This window comes from Euphorbia lathyris, chromosome 1 (genome assembly GCF_963576675.1).
Source record: "Euphorbia lathyris chromosome 1, ddEupLath1.1, whole genome shotgun sequence".
NCBI lineage: Eukaryota > Viridiplantae > Streptophyta > Magnoliopsida > Malpighiales > Euphorbiaceae > Euphorbia > Euphorbia lathyris.
The window spans coordinates 136,379,369-136,392,654 of record NC_088910.1 but is presented as its reverse complement, the minus strand read 5'-3'; the positions used below and the strand labels follow the sequence as shown (position 1 = coordinate 136,392,654).

At 47.2% G+C, this 13,286-nt stretch overlaps 38 non-coding genes across 38 annotated transcripts; all 38 read right to left on the bottom strand.

The window, feature by feature from the left end:
• Nucleotides 1–6: 6 nt before the first annotated feature.
• Nucleotides 7–125, bottom strand: LOC136211467 (5S ribosomal RNA). The gene has a single exon (XR_010678668.1). It is a non-coding gene; the product is annotated as a 5S ribosomal RNA (ribosomal RNA).
• A 259-nt stretch (nt 126–384) lies between these two features.
• Nucleotides 385–503, bottom strand: LOC136211466 (5S ribosomal RNA). Its single transcript, XR_010678667.1, has one exon. It is a non-coding gene; the product is annotated as a 5S ribosomal RNA (ribosomal RNA).
• A 183-nt stretch (nt 504–686) lies between these two features.
• On the bottom strand, nt 687–805 carry LOC136212458 (5S ribosomal RNA). Its single transcript, XR_010679614.1, has one exon. It is a non-coding gene; the product is annotated as a 5S ribosomal RNA (ribosomal RNA).
• A 257-nt stretch (nt 806–1,062) lies between these two features.
• On the bottom strand, nt 1,063–1,181 carry LOC136212220 (5S ribosomal RNA). The gene has a single exon (XR_010679388.1). It is a non-coding gene; the product is annotated as a 5S ribosomal RNA (ribosomal RNA).
• Nucleotides 1,182–1,364: 183 nt separating this feature from the next.
• Nucleotides 1,365–1,483, bottom strand: LOC136212457 (5S ribosomal RNA). The gene has a single exon (XR_010679613.1). It is a non-coding gene; the product is annotated as a 5S ribosomal RNA (ribosomal RNA).
• Nucleotides 1,484–1,742: 259 nt separating this feature from the next.
• LOC136211464 (5S ribosomal RNA) lies at nt 1,743–1,861 on the bottom strand. Its single transcript, XR_010678666.1, has one exon. It is a non-coding gene; the product is annotated as a 5S ribosomal RNA (ribosomal RNA).
• Nucleotides 1,862–2,119: 258 nt separating this feature from the next.
• LOC136212219 (5S ribosomal RNA) lies at nt 2,120–2,238 on the bottom strand. Its single transcript, XR_010679387.1, has one exon. It is a non-coding gene; the product is annotated as a 5S ribosomal RNA (ribosomal RNA).
• Nucleotides 2,239–2,421: 183 nt separating this feature from the next.
• LOC136212456 (5S ribosomal RNA) lies at nt 2,422–2,540 on the bottom strand. Its single transcript, XR_010679612.1, has one exon. It is a non-coding gene; the product is annotated as a 5S ribosomal RNA (ribosomal RNA).
• Nucleotides 2,541–2,799: 259 nt separating this feature from the next.
• Nucleotides 2,800–2,918, bottom strand: LOC136213889 (5S ribosomal RNA). Its single transcript, XR_010680989.1, has one exon. It is a non-coding gene; the product is annotated as a 5S ribosomal RNA (ribosomal RNA).
• Nucleotides 2,919–3,179: 261 nt separating this feature from the next.
• LOC136212455 (5S ribosomal RNA) lies at nt 3,180–3,298 on the bottom strand. The gene has a single exon (XR_010679611.1). It is a non-coding gene; the product is annotated as a 5S ribosomal RNA (ribosomal RNA).
• A 258-nt stretch (nt 3,299–3,556) lies between these two features.
• LOC136212218 (5S ribosomal RNA) lies at nt 3,557–3,675 on the bottom strand. The gene has a single exon (XR_010679386.1). It is a non-coding gene; the product is annotated as a 5S ribosomal RNA (ribosomal RNA).
• A 183-nt stretch (nt 3,676–3,858) lies between these two features.
• LOC136212454 (5S ribosomal RNA) lies at nt 3,859–3,977 on the bottom strand. Its single transcript, XR_010679610.1, has one exon. It is a non-coding gene; the product is annotated as a 5S ribosomal RNA (ribosomal RNA).
• A 259-nt stretch (nt 3,978–4,236) lies between these two features.
• Nucleotides 4,237–4,355, bottom strand: LOC136211780 (5S ribosomal RNA). The gene has a single exon (XR_010678971.1). It is a non-coding gene; the product is annotated as a 5S ribosomal RNA (ribosomal RNA).
• A 182-nt stretch (nt 4,356–4,537) lies between these two features.
• On the bottom strand, nt 4,538–4,656 carry LOC136212217 (5S ribosomal RNA). The gene has a single exon (XR_010679385.1). It is a non-coding gene; the product is annotated as a 5S ribosomal RNA (ribosomal RNA).
• A 183-nt stretch (nt 4,657–4,839) lies between these two features.
• LOC136212453 (5S ribosomal RNA) lies at nt 4,840–4,958 on the bottom strand. The gene has a single exon (XR_010679609.1). It is a non-coding gene; the product is annotated as a 5S ribosomal RNA (ribosomal RNA).
• A 259-nt stretch (nt 4,959–5,217) lies between these two features.
• LOC136211778 (5S ribosomal RNA) lies at nt 5,218–5,336 on the bottom strand. Its single transcript, XR_010678969.1, has one exon. It is a non-coding gene; the product is annotated as a 5S ribosomal RNA (ribosomal RNA).
• Nucleotides 5,337–5,518: 182 nt separating this feature from the next.
• Nucleotides 5,519–5,637, bottom strand: LOC136212216 (5S ribosomal RNA). The gene has a single exon (XR_010679384.1). It is a non-coding gene; the product is annotated as a 5S ribosomal RNA (ribosomal RNA).
• A 183-nt stretch (nt 5,638–5,820) lies between these two features.
• LOC136212451 (5S ribosomal RNA) lies at nt 5,821–5,939 on the bottom strand. The gene has a single exon (XR_010679608.1). It is a non-coding gene; the product is annotated as a 5S ribosomal RNA (ribosomal RNA).
• A 259-nt stretch (nt 5,940–6,198) lies between these two features.
• LOC136211463 (5S ribosomal RNA) lies at nt 6,199–6,317 on the bottom strand. The gene has a single exon (XR_010678665.1). It is a non-coding gene; the product is annotated as a 5S ribosomal RNA (ribosomal RNA).
• Nucleotides 6,318–6,576: 259 nt separating this feature from the next.
• Nucleotides 6,577–6,695, bottom strand: LOC136214384 (5S ribosomal RNA). Its single transcript, XR_010681472.1, has one exon. It is a non-coding gene; the product is annotated as a 5S ribosomal RNA (ribosomal RNA).
• A 259-nt stretch (nt 6,696–6,954) lies between these two features.
• Nucleotides 6,955–7,073, bottom strand: LOC136213557 (5S ribosomal RNA). The gene has a single exon (XR_010680661.1). It is a non-coding gene; the product is annotated as a 5S ribosomal RNA (ribosomal RNA).
• Nucleotides 7,074–7,333: 260 nt separating this feature from the next.
• LOC136211462 (5S ribosomal RNA) lies at nt 7,334–7,452 on the bottom strand. The gene has a single exon (XR_010678664.1). It is a non-coding gene; the product is annotated as a 5S ribosomal RNA (ribosomal RNA).
• A 260-nt stretch (nt 7,453–7,712) lies between these two features.
• Nucleotides 7,713–7,831, bottom strand: LOC136212984 (5S ribosomal RNA). The gene has a single exon (XR_010680119.1). It is a non-coding gene; the product is annotated as a 5S ribosomal RNA (ribosomal RNA).
• Nucleotides 7,832–8,090: 259 nt separating this feature from the next.
• Nucleotides 8,091–8,209, bottom strand: LOC136211461 (5S ribosomal RNA). Its single transcript, XR_010678663.1, has one exon. It is a non-coding gene; the product is annotated as a 5S ribosomal RNA (ribosomal RNA).
• A 260-nt stretch (nt 8,210–8,469) lies between these two features.
• Nucleotides 8,470–8,588, bottom strand: LOC136212983 (5S ribosomal RNA). Its single transcript, XR_010680118.1, has one exon. It is a non-coding gene; the product is annotated as a 5S ribosomal RNA (ribosomal RNA).
• Nucleotides 8,589–8,847: 259 nt separating this feature from the next.
• Nucleotides 8,848–8,966, bottom strand: LOC136211460 (5S ribosomal RNA). The gene has a single exon (XR_010678662.1). It is a non-coding gene; the product is annotated as a 5S ribosomal RNA (ribosomal RNA).
• Nucleotides 8,967–9,225: 259 nt separating this feature from the next.
• On the bottom strand, nt 9,226–9,344 carry LOC136211459 (5S ribosomal RNA). The gene has a single exon (XR_010678661.1). It is a non-coding gene; the product is annotated as a 5S ribosomal RNA (ribosomal RNA).
• Nucleotides 9,345–9,527: 183 nt separating this feature from the next.
• LOC136212450 (5S ribosomal RNA) lies at nt 9,528–9,646 on the bottom strand. Its single transcript, XR_010679607.1, has one exon. It is a non-coding gene; the product is annotated as a 5S ribosomal RNA (ribosomal RNA).
• Nucleotides 9,647–9,904: 258 nt separating this feature from the next.
• Nucleotides 9,905–10,023, bottom strand: LOC136213534 (5S ribosomal RNA). The gene has a single exon (XR_010680639.1). It is a non-coding gene; the product is annotated as a 5S ribosomal RNA (ribosomal RNA).
• Nucleotides 10,024–10,206: 183 nt separating this feature from the next.
• On the bottom strand, nt 10,207–10,325 carry LOC136212449 (5S ribosomal RNA). The gene has a single exon (XR_010679606.1). It is a non-coding gene; the product is annotated as a 5S ribosomal RNA (ribosomal RNA).
• A 259-nt stretch (nt 10,326–10,584) lies between these two features.
• On the bottom strand, nt 10,585–10,703 carry LOC136211457 (5S ribosomal RNA). Its single transcript, XR_010678659.1, has one exon. It is a non-coding gene; the product is annotated as a 5S ribosomal RNA (ribosomal RNA).
• A 259-nt stretch (nt 10,704–10,962) lies between these two features.
• LOC136214383 (5S ribosomal RNA) lies at nt 10,963–11,081 on the bottom strand. Its single transcript, XR_010681471.1, has one exon. It is a non-coding gene; the product is annotated as a 5S ribosomal RNA (ribosomal RNA).
• Nucleotides 11,082–11,340: 259 nt separating this feature from the next.
• LOC136213556 (5S ribosomal RNA) lies at nt 11,341–11,459 on the bottom strand. The gene has a single exon (XR_010680660.1). It is a non-coding gene; the product is annotated as a 5S ribosomal RNA (ribosomal RNA).
• A 260-nt stretch (nt 11,460–11,719) lies between these two features.
• Nucleotides 11,720–11,838, bottom strand: LOC136211456 (5S ribosomal RNA). Its single transcript, XR_010678658.1, has one exon. It is a non-coding gene; the product is annotated as a 5S ribosomal RNA (ribosomal RNA).
• Nucleotides 11,839–12,098: 260 nt separating this feature from the next.
• Nucleotides 12,099–12,217, bottom strand: LOC136212982 (5S ribosomal RNA). Its single transcript, XR_010680117.1, has one exon. It is a non-coding gene; the product is annotated as a 5S ribosomal RNA (ribosomal RNA).
• Nucleotides 12,218–12,476: 259 nt separating this feature from the next.
• Nucleotides 12,477–12,595, bottom strand: LOC136211455 (5S ribosomal RNA). Its single transcript, XR_010678657.1, has one exon. It is a non-coding gene; the product is annotated as a 5S ribosomal RNA (ribosomal RNA).
• A 259-nt stretch (nt 12,596–12,854) lies between these two features.
• Nucleotides 12,855–12,973, bottom strand: LOC136211454 (5S ribosomal RNA). The gene has a single exon (XR_010678656.1). It is a non-coding gene; the product is annotated as a 5S ribosomal RNA (ribosomal RNA).
• Nucleotides 12,974–13,156: 183 nt separating this feature from the next.
• Nucleotides 13,157–13,275, bottom strand: LOC136212448 (5S ribosomal RNA). The gene has a single exon (XR_010679605.1). It is a non-coding gene; the product is annotated as a 5S ribosomal RNA (ribosomal RNA).
• Between the last annotated feature and the right edge of the window lie 11 nt (nt 13,276–13,286).

The window sequence follows — 13,286 nt, the reverse complement described above, 5'->3', positions numbered from 1 at the left end:
AGTTTGGGGGTGCAACACGAGGACTTCCCAAGAGGTCACCCATCTTAGTACTACTCTCGCCCAAGCACGTTTAACTTCGGAGTTCTGATGGGATCCGGTGCATTAGTGCTGGTATGATCGCACCCGTCATCCCATGCAAAAACTAAGCATATATTCCATACTGGGCGCCCCTTTCTCCCGTATGCTCATCCTTCACGTGCATGCACAAGCCCCCGGACCCCAAACACTGACCCCCGCCTCGAAAACGTGCACGCCATGGTGAAAAAAAAAATTAAATAATTAAAAAATGCACGTTGCAAAAAAGTTTGGGCCCGCCTCGAAAACGTGCACGCCATGGTGAAAAAAAATTAAATAATTAAAAAATGCACGTTGCAAAAAAGTTTGGGGGTGCAACACGAGGACTTCCCAAGAGGTCACCCATCTTAGTACTACTCTCGCCCAAGCACGTTTAACTTCGGAGTTCTGATGGGATCCGGTGCATTAGTGCTGGTATGATCGCACCCGTCATCCCATGCAAAAACTAAGCATATATTCCATACTAGGCGCCCCTTTCTCCCGTATGCTCATCCTTCACGTGCATGCACAAGCCCCCGGACCCCAAACACTGACCCCCGCCTCGTAAACGTGCACGCCATGGTGAAAAAAAAAATTAAATAATTAAAAAATGCACGTTGCAAAAAAGTTTGGGGGTGCAACACGAGGACTTCCCAAGAGGTCACCCATCTTAGTACTACTCTCGCCCAAACACGTTTAACTTCGGAGTTCTGATGGGATCCGGTGCATTAGTGCTGGTATGATCGCACCCGTCATCCCATGCAAAAACTAAGCATATATTCCATACTGGGCGCCCCTTTCTCCCGTATGCTCATCCTTCACGTGCATGCACAAGCCCCCGGACCCCAAACACTGACCCCCGCCTCGAAAACGTGCACGCCATGGTGAAAAAAAATTAAATAATTAAAAAATGCACGTTGCAAAAAAGTTTGGCCCGCCACGAAAACGTGCACGCCATGGTGAAAAAAAAATTAAATAATTAAAAAATGCACGTTGCAAAAAAGTTTGGGGGTGCAACACGAGGACTTCCCAAGAGGTCACCCATCTTAGTACTACTCTCGCCCAAGCACGTTTGACTTCGGAGTTCTGATGGGATCCGGTGCATTAGTGCTGGTATGATCGCACCCGTCATCCCATGCAAAAACTAAGCATATATTCCATACTGGGCGCCCCTTTCTCCCGTATGCTCATCCTTCACGTGCATGCACAAGCCCCCGGACCCCAAACACTGACCCCCGCCTCGAAAACGTGCACGCCATGGTGAAAAAAAAAATTAAATAATTAAAAAATGCACGTTGCAAAAAATTTTGGGGGTGCAACACGAGGACTTCCCAAGAGGTCACCCATCTTAGTACTACTCTCGCCCAAACACGTTTAACTTCGGAGTTCTGATGGGATCCGGTGCATTAGTGCTGGTATGATCGCACCCGTCATCCCATGCAAAAACTAAGCATATATTCCATACTGGGCGCCCCTTTCTCTCGTATGCTCATCCTTCAAGTGCATGCACAAGCCCCCGGACCCCAAACACCGACCCCCGCCTCGAAAACGTGCACGCCATGGTGAAAAAAAAATTAAATAATTAAAAAATGCACGTTGCAAAAAAGTTTGGGCCCGCCTCGAAAACTCGCACGCCATGGTGAAAAAAAAATTAAATAATTAAAAAATGCACGTTGCAAAAAAGTTTGGGGGTGCAACACGAGGACTTCCCAAGAGGTCACCCATCTTAGTACTACTCTCGCCCAAGCACGTTTAACTTCGGAGTTCTGATGGGATCCGGTGCATTAGTGCTGGTATGATCGCACCCGTCATCCCATGCAAAAACTAAGCATATATTCCATACTGGGCGCCCCTTTCTCCCGTATGCTCATCCTTCACGTGCATGCACAAGCCCCCGGACCCCAAACACTGACCCCCGCCTCGAAAACGTGCACGCCATGGTGAAAAAAAAATTAAATAATTAAAAAATGCACGTTGCAAAAAAGTTTGGCCCGCCACGAAAACGTGCACGCCATGGTGAAAAAAAAATTAAATAATTAAAAAATGCACGTTGCAAAAAAGTTTGGGGGTGCAACACGAGGACTTCCCAAGAGGTCACCCATCTTAGTACTACTCTCGCCCAAGCACGTTTGACTTCGGAGTTCTGATGGGATCCGGTGCATTAGTGCTGGTATGATCGCACCCGTCATCCCATGCAAAAACTAAGCATATATTCCATACTGGGCGCCCCTTTCTCCCGTATGCTCATCCTTCACGTGCATGCACAAGCCCCCGGACCCCAAACACTGACCCCCGCCTCGAAAACGTGCACGCCATGGTGAAAAAAAAAATTAAATAATTAAAAAATGCACGTTGCAAAAAATTTTGGGGGTGCAACACGAGGACTTCCCAAGAGGTCACCCATCTTAGTACTACTCTCGCCCAAACACGTTTAACTTCGGAGTTCTGATGGGATCCGGTGCATTAGTGCTGGTATGATCGCACCCGTCATCCCATGCAAAAACTAAGCATATATTCCATACTGGGCGCCCCTTTCTCTCGTATGCTCATCCTTCACGTGCATGCACAAGCCCCCGGACCCCAAACACCGACCCCCGCCTCGAAAACGTGCACGCCATGGTGAAAAAAAAATTAAATAATTAAAAAATGCACGTTGCAAAAAAGTTTGGGCCCGCCTCGAAAACTCGCACGCCATGGTGAAAAAAAAATTAAATAATTAAAAAATGCACGTTGCAAAAAAGTTTGGGGGTGCAACACGAGGACTTCCCAAGAGGTCACCCATCTTAGTACTACTCTCGCCCAAGCACGTTTAACTTCGGAGTTCTGATTGGATCCGGTGCATTAGTGCTGGTATGATCGCACCCGTCATCCCATGCAAAAACTAAGCATATATTCCTTACTGGGCGCCCCTTTCTCCCGTATGCTCATCCTTCACGTGCATGCACAAGCCCCCGGACCCCAAACACTGACCCCCGCCTCGAAAACGTGCACGCCATGGTGAAAAAAAAAATTAAATAATTAAAAAATGCACGTTGCAAAAAAGTTTGGGCCCGCCTCGAAAACGTGCACGCCATGGTGAAAAAAAAAATTAAATAATTAAAAAATGCACGTTGCAAAAAAGTTTGGGGGTGCAACACGAGGACTTCCCAAGAGGTCACCCATCTTAGTACTACTCTCGCCCAAACACGTTTAACTTCGGAGTTCTGATGGGATCCGGTGCATTAGTGCTGGTATGATCGCACCCGTCATCCCATGCAAAAACTAAGCATATATTCCATACTGGGCGCCCCTTTCTCCCGTATGCTCATCCTTCACGTGCATGCACAAGCCCCCGGACCCCAAACACTGACCCCCGCCTCGAAAACGTGCACGCCATGGTGAAAAAAAAATTAAATAATTAAAAAATGCACGTTGCAAAAAAGTTTGGCCCGCCACGAAAACGTGCACGCCATGGTGAAAAAAAAATTAAATAATTAAAAAATGCACGTTGCAAAAAAGTTTGGGGGTGCAACACGAGGACTTCCCAAGAGGTCACCCATCTTAGTACTACTCTCGCCCAAGCACGTTTGACTTCGGAGTTCTGATGGGATCCGGTGCATTAGTGCTGGTATGATCGCACCCGTCATCCCATGCAAAAACTAAGCATATATTCCATACTGGGCGCCCCTTTCTCCCGTATGCTCATCCTTCACGTGCATGCACAAGCCCCCGGACCCCAAACACTGACCCCCGCCTCGAAAACGTGCACGCCATGGTGAAAAAAAAAATTAAATAATTAAAAAATGCACGTTGCAAAAAATTTTGGGGGTGCAACACGAGGACTTCCCAAGAGGTCACCCATCTTAGTACTACTCTCGCCCAAACACGTTTAACTTCGGAGTTCTGATGGGATCCGGTGCATTAGTGCTGGTATGATCGCACCCGTCATCCCATGCAAAAACTAAGCATATATTCCATACTGGGCGCCCCTTTCTCTCGTATGCTCATCCTTCAAGTGCATGCACAAGCCCCCGGACCCCAAACACCGACCCCCGCCTCGAAAACGTGCACGCCATGGTGAAAAAAAAATTAAATAATTAAAAAATGCACGTTGCAAAAAAGTTTGGGCCCGCCTCGAAAACTCGCACGCCATGGTGAAAAAAAAATTAAATAATTAAAAAATGCACGTTGCAAAAAAGTTTGGGGGTGCAACACGAGGACTTCCCAAGAGGTCACCCATCTTAGTACTACTCTCGCCCAAGCACGTTTAGCTTCGGAGTTCTGATGGGATCCGGTGCATTAGTGCTGGTATGATCGCACCCGTCATCCCATGCAAAAACTAAGCATATATTCCATACTGGGCGCCCCTTTCTCCCGTATGCTCATCCTTCACGTGCATGCACAAGCCCCCGGACCCCAAACACTGACCCCCGCCTCGAAAACGTGCATGCCATGGTGAAAAAAAAATTAAATAATTAAAAAATGCACGTTGCAAAAAAGTTTGGGGGTGCAACACGAGGACTTCCCAAGAGGTCACCCATCTTAGTACTACTCTCGCCCAAGCACGTTTGACTTCGGAGTTCTGATGGGATCCGGTGCATTAGTGCTGGTATGATCGCACCCGTCATCCCATGCAAAAACTAAGCATATATTCCATACTGGGCGCCCCTTTCTCCCGTATGCTCATCCTTCACGTGCATGCACAAGCCCCCGGACCCCAAACACTGACCCCCGCCTCGAAAACGTGCACGCCATGGTGAAAAAAAAAATTAAATAATTAAAAAATGCACGTTGCAAAAAATTTTGGGGGTGCAACACGAGGACTTCCCAAGAGGTCACCCATCTTAGTACTACTCTCGCCCAAACACGTTTAACTTCGGAGTTCTGATGGGATCCGGTGCATTAGTGCTGGTATGATCGCACCCGTCATCCCATGCAAAAACTAAGCATATATTCCATACTGGGCGCCCCTTTCTCTCGTATGCTCATCCTTCAAGTGCATGCACAAGCCCCCGGACCCCAAACACCGACCCCCGCCTCGAAAACGTGCACGCCATGGTGAAAAAAAAATTAAATAATTAAAAAATGCACGTTGCAAAAAAGTTTGGGCCCGCCTCGAAAACTCGCACGCCATGGTGAAAAAAAAATTAAATAATTAAAAAATGCACGTTGCAAAAAAGTTTGGGGGTGCAACACGAGGACTTCCCAAGAGGTCACCCATCTTAGTACTACTCTCGCCCAAGCACGTTTAGCTTCGGAGTTCTGATGGGATCCGGTGCATTAGTGCTGGTATGATCGCACCCGTCATCCCATGCAAAAACTAAGCATATATTCCATACTGGGCGCCCCTTTCTCCCGTATGCTCATCCTTCACGTGCATGCACAAGCCCCCGGACCCCAAACACTGACCCCCGCCTCGAAAACGTGCATGCCATGGTGAAAAAAAAATTAAATAATTAAAAAATGCACGTTGCAAAAAAGTTTGGGGGTGCAACACGAGGACTTCCCAAGAGGTCACCCATCTTAGTACTACTCTCGCCCAAGCACGTTTGACTTCGGAGTTCTGATGGGATCCGGTGCATTAGTGCTGGTATGATCGCACCCGTCATCCCATGCAAAAACTAAGCATATATTCCATACTGGGCGCCCCTTTCTCCCGTATGCTCATCCTTCACGTGCATGCACAAGCCCCCGGACCCCAAACACTGACCCCCGCCTCGAAAACGTGCACGCCATGGTGAAAAAAAAAATTAAATAATTAAAAAATGCACGTTGCAAAAAATTTTGGGGGTGCAACACGAGGACTTCCCAAGAGGTCACCCATCTTAGTACTACTCTCGCCCAAACACGTTTAACTTCGGAGTTCTGATGGGATCCGGTGCATTAGTGCTGGTATGATCGCACCCGTCATCCCATGCAAAAACTAAGCATATATTCCATACTGGGCGCCCCTTTCTCTCGTATGCTCATCCTTCACGTGCATGCACAAGCCCCCGGACCCCAAACACCGACCCCCGCCTCGAAAACGTGCACGCCATGGTGAAAAAAAAATTAAATAATTAAAAAATGCACGTTGCAAAAAAGTTTGGGCCCGCCTCGAAAACTCGCACGCCATGGTGAAAAAAAAATTAAATAATTAAAAAATGCACGTTGCAAAAAAGTTTGGGGGTGCAACACGAGGACTTCCCAAGAGGTCACCCATCTTAGTACTACTCTCGCCCAAGCACGTTTAACTTCGGAGTTCTGATGGGATCCGGTGCATTAGTGCTGGTATGATCGCACCCGTCATCCCATGCAAAAACTAAGCATATATTCCTTACTGGGCGCCCCTTTCTCCCGTATGCTCATCCTTCACGTGCATGCACAAGCCCCCGGACCCCAAACACTGACCCCCGCCTCGAAAACGTGCACGCCATGGTGAAAAAAAAAATTAAATAATTAAAAAATGCACGTTGCAAAAAAGTTTGGGCCCGCCTCGAAAACGTGCACGCCATGGTAAAAAAAAATTAAATAATTAAAAAATGCACGTTGCAAAAAAGTTTGGGGGTGCAACACGAGGACTTCCCAAGAGGTCACCCATCTTAGTACTACTCTCGTCCAAGCATGTTTAACTTCGGAGTTCTGATGGGATCCGGTGCATTAGTGCTGGTATGATCGCACCCGTCATCCCATGCAAAAACTAAGCATATATTCCATACTGGGCGCCCCTTTCTCCCATATGCTCATCCTTCACGTGCATGCACAAGCCCCCAGACCCCAAACACTGACCCTCGCCTCGAAAACGTGCACGCCATGGTGAAAAAAAAATTAAATAATTAAAAAATGCACGTTGCAAAAAAGTTTGGGCCCGCCTCGAAAACGTGCACGCCATGGTGAAAAAAAAATTAAATAATTAAAAAATCCACGTTGCAAAAAAGTTTGGGGGGGCAACACGAGGACTTCCCAAGAGGTCACCCATCTTAGTACTACTCTCGCCCAAGCACGTTTAGCTTCGGAGTTCTGATGGGATCCGGTGCATTAGTGCTGGTATGATCGCACCCGTCATCCCATGCAAAAACTAAGCATATATTCCATACTGGGCGCCCCTTGCTCCCGTATGCTCATCCTTCACGTGCATGCACAAGCCCCCGGACCCCAAACACTGACCCCCGCCTCGAAAACGTGCACGCCATGGTGAAAAAAAAAATTAAATAATTAAAAAATGCACGTTGCAAAAAAGTTTGGGCCCGCCTCGAAAACGTGCACGCCATGGTGAAAAAAAAATTAAATAATTAAAAAATGCACGTTGCAAAAAAGTTTGGGGGTGCAACACGAGGACTTCCCAAGAGGTCACCCATCTTAGTACTACTCTCGCCCAAGCACGTTTAACTTCGGAGTTCTGATGGGATCCGGTGCATTAGTGCTGGTATGATCGCACCCGTCATCCCATGCAAAAACTAAGCATATATTCCATACTGGGCGCCCCTTTCTCCCGTATGCTCATCCTTCACGTGCATGCACAAGCCCCCGGACCCCAAACACTGACCCCCGCCTCGAAAACGTGCACGCCATGGTGAAAAAAAAAATTAAATAATTAAAAAATGCACGTTGCAAAAAAGTTTGGGCCCGCCTCGAAAACGTGCACGCCATGGTGAAAAAAAAATTAAATAATTAAAAAATGCACGTTGCAAAAAAGTTTGGGGGTGCAACACGAGGACTTCCCAAGAGGTCACCCATCTTAGTACTACTCTCGCCCAAGCACGTTTAACTTCGGAGTTCTGATGGGATCCGGTGCATTAGTGCTGGTATGATTGCACCTGTCATCCCATGCAAAAACTAAGCATATATTCCATACTGGGCGCCCCTTTCTCCCGTATGCTCATCCTTCACGTGCATGCACAAGCCCCCGGACCCCAAACACTGACCCCCGCCTCGAAAACGTGCACGCCATGGTGAAAAAAAAAATTAAATAATTAAAAAATGCATGTTGCAAAAAAGTTTGGGCCCGCCTCGAAAACGTGCACGCCATGGTGAAAAAAAATTAAATAATTAAAAAATGCACGTTGCAAAAAAGTTTGGGGGTGCAACACGAGGACTTCCCAAGAGGTCACCCATCTTAGTACTACTCTCGCCCAAGCACGTTTAACTTCGGAGTTCTGATGGGATCCGGTGCATTAGTGCTGGTATGATCGCACCCGTCATCCCATGCAAAAACTAAGCATATATTCCATACTGGGCGCCCCTTTCTCCCGTATGCTCATCCTTCACGTGCATGCACAAGCCCCCGGACCCCAAACACTGACCCCCGCCTCGAAAACGTGCACGCCATGGTGAAAAAAAAAATTAAATAATTAAAAAATGCACGTTGCAAAAAAGTTTGGGCCCGCCTCGAAAACGTGCACGCCATGGTGAAAAAAAAATTAAATAATTAAAAAATGCACGTTGCAAAAAAGTTTGGGGGTGCAACACGAGGACTTCCCAAGAGGTCACCCATCTTAGTACTACTCTCGCCCAAGCACGTTTAACTTCGGAGTTCTGATGGGATCCGGTGCATTAGTGCTGGTATGATTGCACCTGTCATCCCATGCAAAAACTAAGCATATATTCCATACTGGGCGCCCCTTTCTCCCGTATGCTCATCCTTCACGTGCATGCACAAGCCCCCGGACCCCAAACACTGACCCCCGCCTCGAAAACGTGCACGCCATGGTGAAAAAAAAAATTAAATAATTAAAAAATGCATGTTGCAAAAAAGTTTGGGCCCGCCTCGAAAACGTGCACGCCATGGTGAAAAAAAATTAAATAATTAAAAAATGCACGTTGCAAAAAAGTTTGGGGGTGCAACACGAGGACTTCCCAAGAGGTCACCCATCTTAGTACTACTCTCGCCCAAGCACGTTTAACTTCGGAGTTCTGATGGGATCCGGTGCATTAGTGCTGGTATGATCGCACCCGTCATCCCATGCAAAAACTAAGCATATATTCCATACTGGGCGCCCCTTTCTCCCGTATGCTCATCCTTCACGTGCATGCACAAGCCCCCGGACCCCAAACACTGACCCCCGCCTCGAAAACGTGCACGCCATGGTGAAAAAAAAAATTAAATAATTAAAAAATGCACGTTGCAAAAAAGTTTGGGCCCGCCTCGAAAACGTGCACGCCATGGTGAAAAAAAATTAAATAATTAAAAAATGCACGTTGCAAAAAAGTTTGGGGGTGCAACACGAGGACTTCCCAAGAGGTCACCCATCTTAGTACTACTCTCGCCCAAGCACGTTTAACTTCGGAGTTCTGATGGGATCCGGTGCATTAGTGCTGGTATGATCGCACCCGTCATCCCATGCAAAAACTAAGCATATATTCCATACTAGGCGCCCCTTTCTCCCGTATGCTCATCCTTCACGTGCATGCACAAGCCCCCGGACCCCAAACACTGACCCCCGCCTCGTAAACGTGCACGCCATGGTGAAAAAAAAAATTAAATAATTAAAAAATGCACGTTGCAAAAAAGTTTGGGGGTGCAACACGAGGACTTCCCAAGAGGTCACCCATCTTAGTACTACTCTCGCCCAAACACGTTTAACTTCGGAGTTCTGATGGGATCCGGTGCATTAGTGCTGGTATGATCGCACCCGTCATCCCATGCAAAAACTAAGCATATATTCCATACTGGGCGCCCCTTTCTCCCGTATGCTCATCCTTCACGTGCATGCACAAGCCCCCGGACCCCAAACACTGACCCCCGCCTCGAAAACGTGCACGCCATGGTGAAAAAAAAATTAAATAATTAAAAAATGCACGTTGCAAAAAAGTTTGGCCCGCCACGAAAACGTGCACGCCATGGTGAAAAAAAAATTAAATAATTAAAAAATGCACGTTGCAAAAAAGTTTGGGGGTGCAACACGAGGACTTCCCAAGAGGTCACCCATCTTAGTACTACTCTCGCCCAAGCACGTTTGACTTCGGAGTTCTGATGGGATCCGGTGCATTAATGCTGGTATGATCGCACCCGTCATCCCATGCAAAAACTAAGCATATATTCCATACTGGGCGCCCCTTTCTCCCGTATGCTCATCCTTCACGTGCATGCACAAGCCCCCGGACCCCAAACACTGACCCCCGCCTCGAAAACGTGCACGCCATGGTGAAAAAAAAAATTAAATAATTAAAAAATGCACGTTGCAAAAAATTTTGGGGGTGCAACACGAGGACTTCCCAAGAGGTCACCCATCTTAGTACTACTCTCGCCCAAACACGTTTAACTTCGGAGTTCTGATGGGATCCGGTGCATTAGTGCTGGTATGATCGCACCCGTCATCCCATGCAAAAACTAAGCATATATTCCATACTGGGCGCCCCTTTCTCTCGTATGCTCATCCTTCACGTGCATGCACAAGCCCCCGGACCCCAAACACCGACCCCCGCCTCGAAAACGTGCACGCCATGGTGAAAAAAAAATTAAATAATTAAAAAATGCACGTTGCAAAAAAGTTTGGGCCCGCCTCGAAAACTCGCACGCCATGGTGAAAAAAAAATTAAATAATTAAAAAATGCACGTTGCAAAAAAGTTTGGGGGTGCAACACGAGGACTTCCCAAGAGGTCACCCATCTTAGTACTACTCTCGCCCAAGCACGTTTAACTTCGGAGTTCTGATGGGATCCGGTGCATTAGTGCTGGTATGATCGCACCCGTCATCCCATGCAAAAACTAAGCATATATTCCTTACTGGGCGCCCCTTTCTCCCGTATGCTCATCCTTCACGTGCATGCACAAGCCCCCGGACCCCAAACACTGACCCCCGCCTCGAAAACGTGCACGCCATGGTGAAAAAAAAAATTAAATAATTAAAAAATGCACGTTGCAAAAAAGTTTGGGCCCGCCTCGAAAACGTGCACGCCATGGTAAAAAAAAATTAAATAATTAAAAAATGCACGTTGCAAAAAAGTTTGGGGGTGCAACACGAGGACTTCCCAAGAGGTCACCCATCTTAGTACTACTCTCGTCCAAGCATGTTTAACTTCGGAGTTCTGATGGGATCCGGTGCATTAGTGCTGGTATGATCGCACCCGTCATCCCATGCAAAAACTAAGCATATATTCCATACTGGGCGCCCCTTTCTCCCATATGCTCATCCTTCACGTGCATGCACAAGCCCCCAGACCCCAAACACTGACCCTCGCCTCGAAAACGTGCACGCCATGGTGAAAAAAAAATTAAATAATTAAAAAAAGCACGTTGCAAAAAAGTTTGGGCCCGCCTCGAAAACGTGCACGCCATGGTGAAAAAAAAATTAAATAATTAAAAAATCCACGTTGCAAAAAAGTTTGGGGGGGCAACACGAGGACTTCCCAAGAGGTCACCCATCTTAGTACTACTCTCGCCCAAGCACGTTTAGCTTCGGAGTTCTGATGGGATCCGGTGCATTAGTGCTGGTATGATCGCACCCGTCATCCCATGCAAAAACTAAGCATATATTCCATACTGGGCGCCCCTTGCTCCCGTATGCTCATCCTTCACGTGCATGCACAAGCCCCCGGACCCCAAACACTGACCCCCGCCTCGAAAACGTGCACGCCATGGTGAAAAAAAAAATTAAATAATTAAAAAATGCACGTTGCAAAAAAGTTTGGGCCCGCCTCGAAAACGTGCACGCCATGGTGAAAAAAAAATTAAATAATTAAAAAATGCACGTTGCAAAAAAGTTTGGGGGTGCAACACGAGGACTTCCCAAGAGGTCACCCATCTTAGTACTACTCTCGCCCAAGCACGTTTAACTTCGGAGTTCTGATGGGATCCGGTGCATTAGTGCTGGTATGATCGCACCCGTCATCCCATGCAAAAACTAAGCATATATTCCATACTGGGCGCCCCTTTCTCCCGTATGCTCATCCTTCACGTGCATGCACAAGCCCCCGGACCCCAAACACTGACCCCCGCCTCGAAAACGTGCACGCCATGGTGAAAAAAAAAATTAAATAATTAAAAAATGCACGTTGCAAAAAAGTTTGGGCCCGCCTCGAAAACGTGCACGCCATGGTGAAAAAAAAATTAAATAATTAAAAAATGCACGTTGCAAAAAAGTTTGGGGGTGCAACACGAGGACTTCCCAAGAGGTCACCCATCTTAGTACTACTCTCGCCCAAGCACGTTTAACTTCGGAGTTCTGATGGGATCCGGTGCATTAGTGCTGGTATGATTGCACCTGTCATCCCATGCAAAAACTAAGCATATATTCCATACTGGGCGCCCCTTTCTCCCGTATGCTCATCCTTCACGTGCATGCACAAGCCCCCGGACCCCAAACACTGACCCCCGCCTCGAAAACGTGCACGCCATGGTGAAAAAAAAAATTAAATAATTAAAAAATGCATGTTGCAAAAAAGTTTGGGCCCGCCTCGAAAACGTGCACGCCATGGTGAAAAAAAATTAAATAATTAAAAAATGCACGTTGCAAAAAAGTTTGGGGGTGCAACACGAGGACTTCCCAAGAGGTCACCCATCTTAGTACTACTCTCGCCCAAGCACGTTTAACTTCGGAGTTCTGATGGGATCCGGTGCATTAGTGCTGGTATGATCGCACCCGTCATCCCATGCAAAAACTAAGCATATATTCCATACTGGGCGCCCCTTTCTCCCGTATGCTCATCCTTCACGTGCATGCACAAGCCCCCGGACCCCAAACACTGACCCCCGCCTCGAAAACGTGCACGCCATGGTGAAAAAAAAAATTAAATAATTAAAAAATGCACGTTGCAAAAAAGTTTGGGCCCGCCTCGAAAACGTGCACGCCATGGTGAAAAAAAATTAAATAATTAAAAAATGCACGTTGCAAAAAAGTTTGGGGGTGCAACACGAGGACTTCCCAAGAGGTCACCCATCTTAGTACTACTCTCGCCCAAGCACGTTTAACTTCGGAGTTCTGATGGGATCCGGTGCATTAGTGCTGGTATGATCGCACCCGTCAACCCATGCAAAAACTAAGCATATATTCCATACTAGGCGCCCCTTTCTCCCGTATGCTCATCCTTCACGTGCATGCACAAGCCCCCGGACCCCAAACACTGACCCCCGCCTCGTAAACGTGCACGCCATGGTGAAAAAAAAAATTAAATAATTAAAAAATGCACGTTGCAAAAAAGTTTGGGGGTGCAACACGAGGACTTCCCAAGAGGTCACCCATCTTAGTACTACTCTCGCCCAAACACGTTTAACTTCGGAGTTCTGATGGGATCCGGTGCATTAGTGCTGGTATGATCGCACCCGTCATCCCATG